At 36.8% G+C, this 15,632-nt stretch overlaps 1 protein-coding gene across 3 annotated transcripts in view; it reads left to right on the top strand.

Moving 5' to 3' along the window:
* The window catches only part of LOC150098898 (centaurin-gamma-1A-like), a 273,420-nt gene that overhangs the window by 181,702 nt on the left and 76,086 nt on the right, over window positions 1–15,632 (top strand). The gene's annotated exons all lie outside the window — the stretch shown is intronic.

Here is a 15,632-nt window from a genome sequence, read left to right as displayed (position 1 = left end):
CCTTTATATACACAGTACCTATCATACCTCTCCTTAAACTCGTTAACTGTCAGAATGCTCACAATTAATTCTGGCAATCCATTTCACCCTCTCACCACTCTGCAAGTAAAAAATCTAGTTCACACACACCCTTACTAGCCACACTTTCATGCACCTTCCAGGGGTTATCTCTATTTCTCTTTGTCATGTATTGAAAAATTTGTGCCAATCTTATAGAACCCCTTTATAAACTTACAAATGTCTACGTGTCTCCCTATGAGGATAGGAAATGTTGTTCCTAATCTCATAGGGAGCATTCTGCAGACCTCTCAACAGCTTGGTTGATTGTCTCTGGATCCTCTCCACCACCTCCTGATCCCAGAGAAAACCCAAGTGGCAAAATCTGGGCACAGTATTTAAGATGCAGCCAAATCATAGCCTTATAAAGAGGATTAACCTCCTTATCTTTACTTGTTAGTGTGCTTTTCAGCATCCAGTAATCCTTTTAGCTACCAACTTTTGCAGTATACCCTCTGAACTTCAACTCTTTGTCCACCATTATCCCCAAGCCCCTAGCCTCATTAATTTCTTGCATTCCAGTACTGTCAATGTGATACACAGTATGTAACCTTTTCCACCTGAAGTGCATAACCGTACATTTTGCAACATTAAATTGATAATCATTATCCTTTGCCTACCATGCCAATTTATATAAATCATTCTGCAGGATATCCACTTTTATCAACTATTGCCCTCCCCAATTTTGCATCATCAGCAGACAACTGCATATCCTCTCCTTAAATCTTTCCTTATATCATTGATATACAATTTAAAGAGCAGTGACCCTAGTACAGACCTTGTGGTGGAATGAAAGCTCTCCTAGATTCCACTCCATCATCTACTCCTCTCTCTCTGGTCTGTCAGCTGCCCTCCCTATTCATGCTATCAGCTTCATACCTATTCCCATTTGTTCCATTTTTTGTAATAGTTCCTCATGTGGTATGTCAAATGCCTTTGCAAAGTCCAGCAGTATAATGGTGTAACCATTTCCCTTATCTAATTCTGCTGTCATTTTATTATAAAATTTACTGTCAGATACCAGAGAGAGAGAGAGAGAGAGTAGTAGTAGATGGTGGAGTGGAATTTAGGAGAATGAGGACAACTAGTGGAGTACCTAAAGCAGGACCTACCTTTTTACGAATCCATGCTGCTCACCATTGAGTATTGTATTTTTCACTACCCACTGTTGGATTTTATTTTTAATCAGCTTTTTTAATACTTTAACCACCACTACTGAGATGTTAATTGGTCTGTAATTTGCTATTTTTGTCTTGGAGCCACCTTTATGTGGTGGAAATATCTTATCCTTTTTCCACTACCTTGGAACCTTACCAGAGCTGAGACTTAGATTGAACAAATTCATCAGAGGCACTGCCTGTTTTTTGTATATTTGCATAGTACACAGGCCGACATGCCAATCTGTCCCACTGCTATATTCGAATTGGTTTTTTTCAGCATGCTATACACCTCCTGTTCATGTATCTCAGTTCTAACATGAGTCTCTGTCACTTTAACAATTGCAGAATCTTCACCTGAATGATATGCCTTTGCAAAGTGATCAGTCAGCTACTTAACTATTTATTTTGCTTCTGTCCCCTTCTTACCATCAGCATTGATTATGGTCATTCTTCCTGTTACTTGCTACATAATGAAAATTATCTGGATTTACTTTAGCCTGCTTAGCTAATTTCTCTCATAATCTGATTTGACTTTTCTTACCATAATAGTAGTCCTTCTTGCTTGCAATTTGTACTGGTCATGAACAATGTGCAAGAAATATTCTGGAGGACAGATAGAAGAGAAGTTAGTTCACTGGTTATCTAGGTGGACTGTGAATGAATGTCTAAGAGCAGCCACTTGCATTATTATAAAGACTCAGAGGAATAATGCAAACTAGTCATGGTAGTAACGCAGAAGTCATATTTCCATATAGTAGTAGCTAAAAGGTGCCATACTTTATTATTTAAATATTCTGGATTAGAGATAGATATATTGAAAGTTTTTGTACTTGGTTAAATTAAAGATGCCAAGAAATTATATTCTTGATTTCATCCTTTATCCAAGTATAAGCAAACTTTGTATATGGAAATATGACTTCTACACTACTTCAACCTTGGTATCACTTCTGGGTCTGGCTCCCAGTAATAAGACCTCAATAAAGGTTGAAACTGGTCTGGGTAGTGGCCCTTCCTGTGATGCTTTGTTATGGGATACTAAAGCAATTGATGTGAAGTCATTAGCCTCTATATATATGAGCTGCCCTGTCATGAAGTTACTTCACGTGCAAACTTTGTTCTTACACTTGGATAAAGGATGAAACCAATAATATAATTTCTTGTCATCTTTAATTGCAATAATGATAATAATGTCTTTTGTAGCAGTGAGTGCGAGGCTATCTGGTGTGAAGTGGAGGCAAACAGAATGAAATATATGTTGAAGCATTGCTACAGACCTGCCATTTCATCAGCAGGTCTGCTGATGAAATGGCAGGTCTGTAGATGCATTTCCTCTTCCCCCAGCAGACCTTGCTGGGGAAAGAGGAAATGCATCACCAAATTATCCTGATGGATACTAAATAAATGAGTGTTCATTATGGGTTACTTTAATTATCCAAACATTGATTGATAGAAGAGAAATTTCATGATAAGAACGAAACGGAATTTATGAATTCTTGTGAGACAACTTTCTCAAGCAGCATATGAAAGAAGGAACTCAAAGTTTTGCCAAGGTCTTTGACAGGATACCACATGGAACTCTAATCAGTAAACTGGAGCAGATGGGGATGGATATAGGGTCGGTGAGATGGATAGGAGGGCGGTTTATGGAGAGATACCAGAGAGTGGTTTATTCAGGAGGAGTCCAAAAGACTGCATGTGACTAGTGGTGTGCCACAGGGTTCTATTCTTGGACCACTACTTTTCAATTTGTTCATTAACGATATAGGAAAGGATCTTAGAAGAAGTGTTCACTTGTTTGCTGATGATGCAAAGTTGGGTAGAGCATTGTGAGTGCACAGGATGTCAAAATTTTGCAGGATGATTTGGATAGTTTGGAGGACTGGGCTAGGGAAAATAGATGTCAATTTAATGTGGCAGAGTGTAAGGTTATGCATTTTGGAGTGAAAATATTAGCAGCAGTATATCACATTGGTGGAACCGTACTCCAGGAGATTGATGAGGCCAGGGATTTGGGAGTGTTGGTGGATAGGGAGTTGAAGTTTGGGGGGGGGGGGGCACATTGCAAAAGTGGCTAAATCAACTCATCAAATCACTTGGTTGCTGAAAAATACTTTAACAAGCAGAGACAAACAAGTTATTGTTCCTCTATACCGAGCCTTGATAAGACCCCATCTAGACTACTGTGCCCAGATATGGGCACCAGGGTTTCTTCTTGATGGGGAGGAGGTGGAGAGGATCCAGAGATGAGTGACCAAGATAATAGCAGGTCTGTGGAATGAACCTTATGAGAACAGGTTGAAGATTTGTGGGTTGCAAAAATTGGTTGATAGGCAGAAAAGGGGTGATATGATTGAAACATTCAAATTACTGAAGGGTTTCTATAAGATTAATCCAGAAGATATTTTTGAGAATAGGACTGGTGGTGGGAGGACTAGGGGCCATACATGGAAGCTGGGCAAGAATGTGGTTAGCAGAGGTGTTAGAGCTAGGTTTTTTACTTGGAGAGTGGTGAATGAGTGGAATAAGCTGCCAGAGTCTGTTGTGGGTGCTATGACTGTGAATGAGTTCAAGGTGAAGTATGATAGATACTATGTGAATGTCGAATAGTTGTTCTTGACATGATGTCAGGGCCTCCCCTTGACTGCTTGGAATTGCCTGAAATAATAATAAAAGTCAAGTCAAAGAATGTTAGATCACAGCATCAGAAGGGGGTCTCAGTTAAGCATATGGCTAATTTGTCACCAGTTGGTAACAGTGATCATGCTATTCTTTCCTGAGAAGTAGCTAATTATATAGATGTTCCCATTAGGACAGAGTACATGCTGATATGCAAAGCTGGAAATTATTACCAACTCATGAGAATACTATCATTGATTCTATGGTATTAGTTACTGAATGAGAAAGATATTAGCAATGCATGGGAATCTTTGAAAAAGTGCTTAAATGAGGTGATATCTGAATGTATCCCTAGATGAAGAAACAGGATAAGAGGGAAATGGATTATCAACTTTATTAAGCAAGACACAAGAAGAAGATGGTGTGGAAGGCATATCGCGAGAATAAGAATGATAGGAGTTACAGAATATATAAAGCATAGGCCAGAAAAGTAAGTATGAATTATTATATGGAAGGCTAACTCAGAGTATGAAAAGAAATCGGCTATGCAGGCTAAAAGTAATGCAAAAGAATTTTATCATTATACTGCACGTAAAAGAAAGAATGAAAGTGAAAAAATAACTTTACTGAATGCAGATGGTACTGTAATGTCAGAAGCCAATGAGATTGTGCAATTAATGAGTGCTCTCTTTGGTGTGTATGTGTAACGTGGTGCTCAGTGATATTACTCCTTGGATGAAGAAATAGAGGCACATGAGTATAAGGTTGAAGAGCTGTTGCATAACCTGGCTAAGAATTAGGTAATAGGGACAAATGAAATATCAGTATCTATGCTAAAGGAATGTTCATCCAAATTGGTTAGGCCTTTGACATATTTGTGTAACTTAAGTCTCAGAGAAAAGATACCACAGGAATGGAAAGAATGTATGATGGTTCCATTGTACAAGGATCGTGCAAACACGTGTCTTACTGCTGACCTATCAGTATCACGGGTGTGGGCGTAAGATTTTAGAAAAGTTAGTTGGAAATCGCATACAGAATTGGGTAGACAAGTTATACTCTGCAAGGAAACTGTATAAGTTTACTAAAGGGAGGTGATGTTGTAGCAATTTACTCATATAATATTATGATATCTATGATACTGTTGGATTTTGTTAAGGTATTTGATCGGATAGCAAAAGAAAGGCTATTCATAAAGAATATGTATTTGGAATATAAATTCTTAAGTTGGATAAATGGATGGTTGACAGACAGTATCAAAAAGTGGTATATGGTAGGTGTGAACCTGCCAGATTTAAAATGACAAGTAATGTTAAATCTATGTGTTAATGCCATTAGGAAGGATCTAACAGGAGATGTTCAATTGTTTGCTGATGATGCAAAGATAGGCAGAGCAATCAGGGATGCTACTGATATCCTACACTTAGAGAATGATTTGAATAGGCTGGAAATTTGGGAAAATGACTATCAGTTCAATGTTTAGTAAGTGCAGAATTGTGCACGTTGGCATATTATATTAGCATTGTTATGCTACAAGACTGGTGATGCTAGGGATCTTGGCATTATGGTAGATTTGAAGTTCAAAGGTCACAGAGCAAAAATTGCAAATACAACTAAGAGAATAATTGTGATGTTGAAATGAACCTTGACATGTAAGGATAAGGAAGTCATTTTGCTTCTTTATGAGGCCTTGATAAGACTACACCTGAATAGATTTGGTCTCTTGGATTCCAAGGGGATAAAGAAACTGTGGAAAAGGTACAAAGAAGTATTACAAAGATTATATTGGGATTATGAAATTTATATTATGAGGACAGATTGAGCGTATGCAGACAGAAGTGATATGATCAAGTCCTATAAAATTCTGAATGGGTGTTATTAGGATATCGTCTGATGAAAATTTTCATTATATGGAAGGTGAGGGAGAGAACACAGGACATCCATGGAAGTTAAGTTTGTTCGTGGTTAAGAAAGGGATAAGAGCTAGGTTTTTCTCCAACAGAGAGTGGGTGAATGGAATAGTTTGCTTCTTGGAGTAGTGGGTTCATCTAGTGTGAATGAATTTAAGGGAAGGTATAATGGTTGGTTATATATGATGAGTCCTTGACTCCCTGGAGGTCTCAGCTTGAAAGGAGAACTGGCTAAGTGTTGGGAAGATGTTTCCACATGCAGATGGTTGATTAACTTATAGTACATTTGTACCATAGATAAAAAGGAGGAGAAAGAAGAACTTATTCATATTTGAATATGTTTGTATTCAAAGATGATATTAAAGTAACTGATATAACCACAAAAGCTTACTAGTTACAGAGTTATGAAGGTAACTTATATTCTTATATCTTTGGATGTTCTTTCTTGTGGCTATATCAGTTGCTTTAACATCATTTTTGTTCTAGATGTTAATCAGAACTTTTCAGTTCCCCCCTCGTAGATCATCCATTAGGGAACTATGAGAGTAGTAACAGTAGTAAAAGAAATTGAGAAAAATGTTCTGCAAGTTTAGAGTTTAACTATGAAGGAGTTTTGAATGAATAGCTGCTGCTGCAGATGTTTCAATAGATTTAGAAGAGAGTGGGGGAATTATTGATTCTAGCTCAGGTGAACAGCGGCAGTGGAAGTTTTTTTTAGAAGGTGAAAGCAGCAGAGGTCCAAATATATGCACTTACTTCTGATTACCCAGATGAAGATGTAGAACACTTTTATGAAGACATTCAAAATGCATTTAACATTGCAAATTCAGATGACATAACTATAGTTAGGGGTATGTTCTTTCTTGTGGCTATATCAGTTGCTTTAATATCATTTTTGTTCTAGATATTAATCAGAACTTTTCAGTTCCAACCCCCCCCCCTCATAAATCATCCATTAGGGAACTATGAGGGTAGTAACAGTAGTAAAAGGAATCGAGAAAAATGTTCTGCAAGTTTAGAGTTTAACTATGAAGGAGTTTTGAAGAATAGCTGCTGCTGCTGCTGCTATTTCAATAGATTTAGAAGAGAGTGGAGGGATTATTGATTCTAGCTTGGGTGAACAGCGGCAGTGGAAGATTTTTAGAAGATGAAAGCAGCAGAGACTGAGTGAGTGAAGTGTTGAGAGATGGGTCATTAATCAGTTACCAATTAATGACCCATCAATTAAGTTCACAAAAGATATTACTTCGTTCTATACAGAATCAAATATTTAGTGATTGGCCAGATCAGATTTGGGATTGGGAATTACTCAAAGAAAGACTGGAAGAAATTTGGTGTTTTGGCAGGTTATTAGACTGTTTGTATAGAGTCGCTGCTAAGAGGAGCAAAAACTCCTCTTTTCCATAAGCATGTTCAATACTGGGAACCAGATAAATTGCATTACATCATACTTACCTACCTATGGAGCAGGATGCATGGATCATTACATGCTTTCTGTATGTTTATTGGACAGGCATGTGTCAAGTCACTGTGTGCTTTTCAGAGAAACCAAATTTATGTAGAAGAGAAAACACTGTTGGTTTCAGGCTATATAAATAACCAATAATTAAGATTGTCTACCTTTGGATGATATATTTAATTTACTAAATGTATTTCAATCTACATTAATGAAACATGAATCATTTAAACACTGTACTAACACAGATTCCCCTGCCACCACCACCATACTACACAGCAAAACAAAAGCAAACATTTTGTACAGTAGAACATCTTCACAACCTCCTACAAAATAATTGATGAGAAATTTATTGTATGCATTTTCTGAAACAAAATTATTCTAGGTGCTACCATTTATAGGCATACCTTCTTAAAAGACATTTGATTACACACATTGATAAAGGAACTTCATTGGTGTAACTGTTGGGTGCACTAATTTCAGCTTATGATGCAGTAGACTTTTAGGCCACCTGGATGGGTGCAAATCTCCTGCTTTGTAATTATTAGTTTTTCAATTACAAAGATGCCGTTAGAGACAGTTATAAAACCTTATAACACTAATATAGCCTCCGTAGCTCAGTCAGTATAAATGAAACTCTTTGGTCAGAAAGACCTGGATTTGATTCCCATCCATGACGTGAGGAACCTTTATCTGGTCTCTTTTGACTAAAAGTGAGTTAGCCTGGTCTCATACAGAGTTAGAGGGTTTTTTTGCCCGGAAACTCTGGTTTTTCTTCCCTCAGAATAGGCAAACCGACCCATGAACACACATATGGATTTACAGTCATGAAATACGTACTTAATCCCTCACTACGAGGGCTCAACCTGTCCTAAGGGACAGTTGAGCCCTTGCAGTATTCTAAAGTATCCCTGGCTTTCCTTCATATATAACTGTGTCATTTTAAGCAGTCTTATATTAAGTCACAATAGTTTTGCTATTTCTTCTATGAGTGTGGAAACATTAATAGTAGCTTCCTTATAAGTGTTGTTCATCATCATCATCATCAAATTCCTGCCATGTACCCTCAAGGGGTGTACAGGATATGACAGTACTACATGAAAAAATTACATCATTACTAACTTCCTATCTACAATTTTCCTCCAAATCAGTCTGTTACTTGTCAACACTCCAACATTATCAGATCTTATATTTCTATCGTCTAAGGCACTTTGTACCGTATCAATCCACCTATATCTTGGTCTTCCTCTGGGTCGTTTTCCTGCCAACCTGGCAGAGAACACTTGTTTTGCTAATCTTTCCTCTTCCATTCTATTTAAGTGACCATACCATCTGAGATTAGCTCTGCTAACGCATTCCTGGATGCTGACAATGTCAAGTTCTTTCCTAATATCCTCATTTTTAATATGATATTGCCATTGATGCCATCTGTTCACGCCTCTAATCTTTCTCAGGACTCTCATATCTGCGGTCTCTAGTCTTTGGTCAAGTGTTTTACTTCGGACCCAGCTCTCAGATCCATAAGTTAAAACTGGTTTGAACACTGTCTTGTATACAGCTAATTTAGTGTTCCGACTAATTTCTCTCTTATTCCATATGAATTTATTCAATTGACTTCCCACCATACCAGCTTTGCTGATTCTGTTGTCTATTTCTATATTTAATTTACCATCTTCAGTAAAAATCGTACCTAAGTAGCTGAAATGTTTTACTTGTTCCACAGGTTCTCCATTCACAACACAGTTGACATTTTCAATGATTCTGCCTATTTTCATTGTCTTTGTCTTTTTATTGCTGACCTTCATACCATATCTATTACAACAGCTATTCAATTTAGTCAGAGAATCTTGCAGACTTGTAGCGGATTTATTTAGAAGTATAACATCATCCGCATAAAGCAAAGAGCTGACATTAACATCTCCAATTTTGATATCAGGTTTAATACCACATTCCTTCATAATGTGATCCATATAGATAATGAATAACAGAGGGGATAATGTACATCCTTGTCTCACACCAGATTTAACGTTAAACCATCTTCCTGTACTTCCTTCAATTCTAACTGCTGACTCACAACTCAAATAAAGACTAAGTATTGCTTGATATAATGCCCCATTGACACCATATAACTGCAGCGTATTGAATAGCTTCTCTCTTGGCACCTTGTCATATGCCTTTTCCAAATCAACAAAACTTAAATACAGATCTTTGTTATATTCCCATGCTTTCTCAACTATTTGTCGTAAAGTGAAGATCTGATCCTGACAGCCTCTATTTGGCCTGAATCCAGCTTGTTCTTCACCAAGCTTTTCTTCCACAATTCTTCTCAACCGTTTCTCAAGTATACTTGCATAGATCTTGCCAGGAACACTCAGTAGGGAAATACCTCTGAAATTCTCACATTCAGTTTTATTTCCCTTTTTATATATGGGTACTATGAGAGCTCTACTCCAATCATCGGGAATTCGTCCCTCTGTCCAGGCTTTCTGAACTATGCAGTGCAGCCACTGTAAGACTCTTATACCACCATACTTCAGCATTTCTGGTCGAATATCATCTACTCCTGCTGCCTTTCCACATTTCAAGCCTTTGATGGCTTTTTCTACTTCAAGTATGGATATGTATTCCTGACTGCATGCCTGGTCAGTGTTTTTTATCACTGTGCTGTCATCACTGCTTGTTTCATTTAGCAGTTTTTCAAAGTAATTACTCCATACTTCAAGAATATCTTTTTCTCCTGTTTTCATTTCACCTTTATCATCTCTAATTCCTTTTACAGCACTCTTTCCTCCATTCCTAAGCTTCTTCAACAACCTCCAGAATATTTTGCCACCTTCTTGATATTTATTTTCTATATTCTTGCCAAAGTCCTCCCATGACTTTTGTTTAGCTAGTTTTACACACTGTTTAGCTTTCTTACATTTGTCTCTGTATTCTGTAAGAGTAAAAGCTGACTTATTTGCCAGGAACTTTTGATATGCTTTCTTCTTTTCCTTCACTGCCTCTTTAACTTCCTGTGTCCACCAGGGAGTTCTGATTTTTTTATCTTTGCACACAACCTCACCACATGCCTCTCTGGCAGAATCAACCAATGTTTCCTTCAGAGATTGCCACTGAATCTCCAAGGTTTGATTCCTGTTCTCAAACTCTTTCATTTTCTTTTCAATAATATTTCTGTATTTTAGTCTACAGTTTACATCTGAGAGCTGCTCAACTTTTATTCGCTTTAAAACTTTCTTACATGTTATTCTTTTCAATATGAAATTCAATTTTATCCTGCTCAAGACTAAATAGTGATCACTTCCAATTTCAAATCCTCTGTACACTCTGGTGTCCTGCACCAGGGAGAAAACATCACTATCAACAATAACATAGTCAATGAGACTTTTCTTATTCCTAGCCTCTTCTCTCCATGTGAATTTGTGCACATTTTTATGTTGGAACATGGTGTTAGTAATAACCAGTCCATGTCCTGAGCAGAAATCCAACAGATATTTGCCATTATTATTAGCTTTGCTCTTTTCTCCAAATTTTCCCAAAATATTTTTGTATGTCTCACAATCATTTCCTACTCTACTATTTAGATCCCCAACAAGGACCAACTTTTCCTTTTTCATTGTGTCAGTTGCTTTTTCTAAAGCCTCAAAAAATTCCTCCACTTCTACCTTAGTAGAACCTTCTGTGGGACCATAGGCACAAATAAGTCTCATTGTCCAGTTCCCCATTCTCATATTTGCCCACATTACTCTACTTGAGACTGACTGCCATTCAAGAAGATTAGCCTCGTATTTTGTGTTGAATACTATGGCTACTCCTTCTTTTCCTTGATTGTTATTGCCTGAATATAACATTTTGTATTTATTGCTCAGAAAGATCTCACCAGTTTTGGTCTTTTTTGTTTCAGTCACCCCTATTATGTCGATCTGGTACTTATCTAATTCCTCAGCTAGCTCCATTTCTTTGCCATTCAGGCTTCTTACGTTGATAGTACCGATCTTTAACTCTGGTGATGTTGAGTTGGGGTTTGTTTTCAGATTTGTTCCAGCAGCTGACTTTTCGCTGTTCGCCCTGGTTCCCTGGCGAAAACAACGGGGGCCTTGTTTAACCGGGCGACGCCCCAGCCGGCATGAAATTTTGTCATGTTGTACCATCATTTTTTATTTTGGTTTAACCAATAAGAATACAATTTGGTCGGCTAAATCCCAAATTGCCAGCCCATCCTCGTTCGTTCAGTATCAAAGTAGATACCCCACAGGGTGCACCACGAGAAGGTGAGGATTGGACATTACGTCAGAAGCCCTGGTCGGTTCTCCGCATTCCTTTAACGGCTATGTGGAGGTCTCCTCTCAGTTATACAGCTTTGACCCTTAAGCACCCCATAAGTGTTGTTAACTACCATAAACATATCCTTGTTATCCATCCAAATGTTCTTTACTTTATGCAGATGATGTTATACTCCTAAATAAATCCATTAGAAGTCTGCAGGATTCCCTGACTAAATTGAATAACTGCTGTGAGGCAGAAACATTGAAAACATCAACTGCATCCTAAATGGAGAACCTATAGAGTGAATAAAACATTTCAGCTATTTAGGCACAAATTTTAGCAAAGACAGAGAATTAAATATGGAAAAATATCCTTTCCTTTAGTGTTACATGGTGATCGGCATTCATTTCAGACAAATTATGGAGACTACAACCCTGTTAGAAATAATTACTTTTATTTCTTGACATTTAGACCTTCATATTAAGGTCATCATCTGGAGTATATACATATATACAGAGACAAGCTATATATTACATTTCAAACAGTATGCCATGGAGACAATTATTTAATCAAGCGTTATTCTACTGGCCTGACTTCTAGTGGAAAAGAAAACCATATCAAAGCTATACACGAAAACCGTGATTAATCGGTAAAGCAATTTTTTTACGTTAATGCGAAATTTTATGTTTTACAAAATTTTTTGTCACCAATATGCAATGAGCGGAAAAGCTTGAATTCATTAAGAGACATAAAAGTGGCACTAGTAATACAATGATTGTGATAGTCTTTCTGATCTAACCTGGGATACAGTTCGGACTATATTAAATAAGAGCAAAGAATACAAAGAACAAGGAAAAGTTGCTACTGTTTCTTTAAGAAGGCAGATCCCTGAAATAGAAGCCATTTAATGATTGAGATGGAGCGTCTTCCATCACTCTAGATTGAGGATTATAACCATTCAAACATGTTTACAAAAAAGAATACCTCTTAGTACAGGGAATATTCAGGCAAAGTTATCAATATTTTTACCTCATTGAAAGAGACCAAATTTCAAGAGGAATGTGAAAGCTTTACTGCGAGTTTAGGATGGTTTGATCACTTTAAAAATCGAACTGGACTGCATAATGTAAAAATAACCGGGTAATCTGCTACTGCTGATAAAGATTCTGCAGCTAAGTTTCCTGAAGAATTGCAAGGGATAATTCAGGAAGGTGATTATGACGATCGGCAAATATTCAACATCAACAAAATTGGTCTCTTTTGGAATCGCATGCCAACAAAAACTTTCCTAGCTAATACTGAAGCATCTCATCCAGGATACAAAGTATCTAAAGATCATCTTATGCTTTTATTAGGAGACAATAGCCAAGTTAGCCGGTCTTGGGCATGGACAGCAGTTTTTATCCCCAGTTTATCTGGGGTTTTTCATCCCGCAAGCAGGCAAACCAGCTCTGTGAACACACATGGATCTACAGCCATAAATACTTAACCCCACATGAGGGGACTCAACTCGCTCCAATAGGGACAGGGGAGAAAAGGGGAAGAACTCCATACGAATAAATAAAATAAATTAGGAGGCAGTGCAAAAGGTGACTTTAAACTCAAGCTTATGTTAACTTATCATGCATAAAATCCATGAGCTAACATTACTGCAGAAATTAGCACAACTGGAAAACAACTTCGATTTAATGAACTGGATAATGAAGATATGAGAAACTTGCTCAATTCCCATTCCGAACATTTAAGTGAGAATGATCTCCTTCAACTAGAAGAACAGCATGCAAACAAGAAGAGAATGTCACAACTAACAAGCTAACCTGCAAAAGAACTTGTGCTAGTTTTCAGTCACATTGAGTATGCTAAGGAAATTTTGTTTAATGCCGATTCTGATATGGAATGAAGCTTTGAAGTCTGCCGAAATCTTGATAAAGCAATTGCCAGTTATCGCAAATTGCATGATATGAAAAAGTCGAGCACAATTCAAACATCTTTACTTAATTTTTTTTGTAAAAAAATGTAGCTCAATCAAATGTTTAGACATAAATGAAAATTTATGCAATTGATTTTTATTAACTTTCATGATTTTATCCTTTAATATAGCTCATACTGTAATTTTTTTCCAAATTTATGCTAACTGATGAATGAATTATAATTATTCCTATTGTTTATTGTATTCACTTAACGCGATTTCACTTAGTGTGCATTAATTGATGGATTAATTAATTGCGTAAGTGAAGTTTTCCTGTATTCTATTTATATCATCATCAGAGAACAAATAAATATGGAAATAGACAACAGAATTAGCAAAGCTAATATGGTAAGAAGTCACATGAATAAATTTATATCGATAAAAGAAAAATTAGTCAAAACACTAAATTAGCTGTATACAAGACGGTGTTCAAACCAATTTAACTTATAGATCTCAGAGCTAGATTAGAAATAAAACACTTAATCAAAGACTGGAGACCATGGATATGAGGGTTCTGAGAAAGATTGGATAATGAACAGATTGCATCAATGGCAATATCATATTAAAAATGAGGATATTAAGAAATAACTTGATGTTATGAGTATTCAGGAATGTTAGCAGAGCTAATCTCAGGTGGTATGGTCACCTAAACAGAATTGGAGAAGAAAGGTTAGCAAAACAGGTCTTTTTATTATTATTATTATTATTTTCAGAATGGCAGGAAGAAGACCCAGAGGAAGACCTAAGTTTACGTGGGTTGATACAGTGAGATGTACCTTAGAAAACCAATAATATTAGTCCTGATAATTAACAGATTAATTTGAGGGAAATTAGTAATCTAACTTTGTCATGTAGTACTATTTGATTATGTTATCCACCTTCACGTTTCCAGGCTAGAGCAACACTAAATATTTTGACCTACTTGCCTCTGCCACATGATATACACTTTCAAAGTTGTCTTCCTTGTCTTCATCCTAGAACTTTATTTTGATGAGACAATTCTTCTATCATCATCTAACCTTCTTCTCCTATTTTTCCTGACTTCCCACATTGTTTTTGTTGTCACAATTTACCATTTATCACTAAAACTAGTAATTTTTGAAAAAAATTTAAATTTATCAAAACTTCTGATACCTCTGGAATGTGTATATAAACAAAATGGTTTGTTGTCAGAGCATATTAGTCATAAAGCCAGGTTGCTGTGCCATATACTACAGAATCAGCAACTATTAAGAATATATATACCAAATTTTAATAAATATATTAAATTTGGTATACAGTTTCATTTATCACTGTTTCAATCTAAATTGTAAACTTGTGATAACATACTATTGTATTGAAAATTTATTTTTCACTTGTTAGACTATAATAAATTTAGTTTAATCCTTTATCCAAGTGTGAGCAAACAAAGTTTGCATCTGAAACTATCTTCAGGACTGGGGTAAGGTAGTACAACACCGGGCAACTCGTAGCAAAGGTGGACCAAGCTAACAACACTCCTATCTGAGTATCTCCCATAATGCAAAACACCACTTTGGGGCCTGACTCCCACTGAAGAGACCTCAATAAAGGTCAAAACTAGTCTGGGTAGTGGTCCTTCCCTTAATGCATAACATTATACATATCTGCAAGGAGATGTGTTTTGCATTATGGGAGATACTGAGATAGGAGTGATGTTAGCTTGGTCTACCTTTGCTACAAGTTGCTCGGTGTTGTACTACTTTACCTCAGTCCTGAACATATTTTCAGGTGCAAACTTTGTTTGCTCACACTTGGATAAAGGATTAAACTAAATTTGTTATATTCTAACCAAGTGAAAAATAAATTTTCAACATCTTTCTCTAAATCCAGAGTAATTTAATATGAAGGTGACACACCTTTTGGCAACTCCTATAGGTGAAGATGACCTCGCCATTGCTTCTACCTGGTATCTCCACTTCTTGGCCTGGCTCCCACTGAAGAGACCTCAATAAAGGTCGAAACTAGTCTGGGTAGTGGCCCTTCCCTTAATACATAACATTAGACATATCTGCAAGGAGATGTGTTTTGCATTATGGGAGATACTGAGATGGGAGTGATGTTAGCTTGGTCCACCTTTGCTACGAGTTGCCCGGTGTTGTACTACCTTACTCCAGTCCTGAAGATAGTTTCAGGCGCAAACTTTGTTTGCTCACACTTGGATAAAGGATTAAACTAAA

This window comes from Typopeltis vanoorti, chromosome 15, assembly GCF_054136105.1.
Source record: "Typopeltis vanoorti isolate ZY-2024b chromosome 15, IOZ_Tvanoo_1.0, whole genome shotgun sequence".
In the NCBI taxonomy this organism is placed as follows: domain Eukaryota; kingdom Metazoa; phylum Arthropoda; class Arachnida; order Uropygi; family Thelyphonidae; genus Typopeltis; species Typopeltis vanoorti.
Note: the sequence above shows the minus strand (reverse complement) of the source record. Positions and strands in the feature narration are given on the sequence as shown.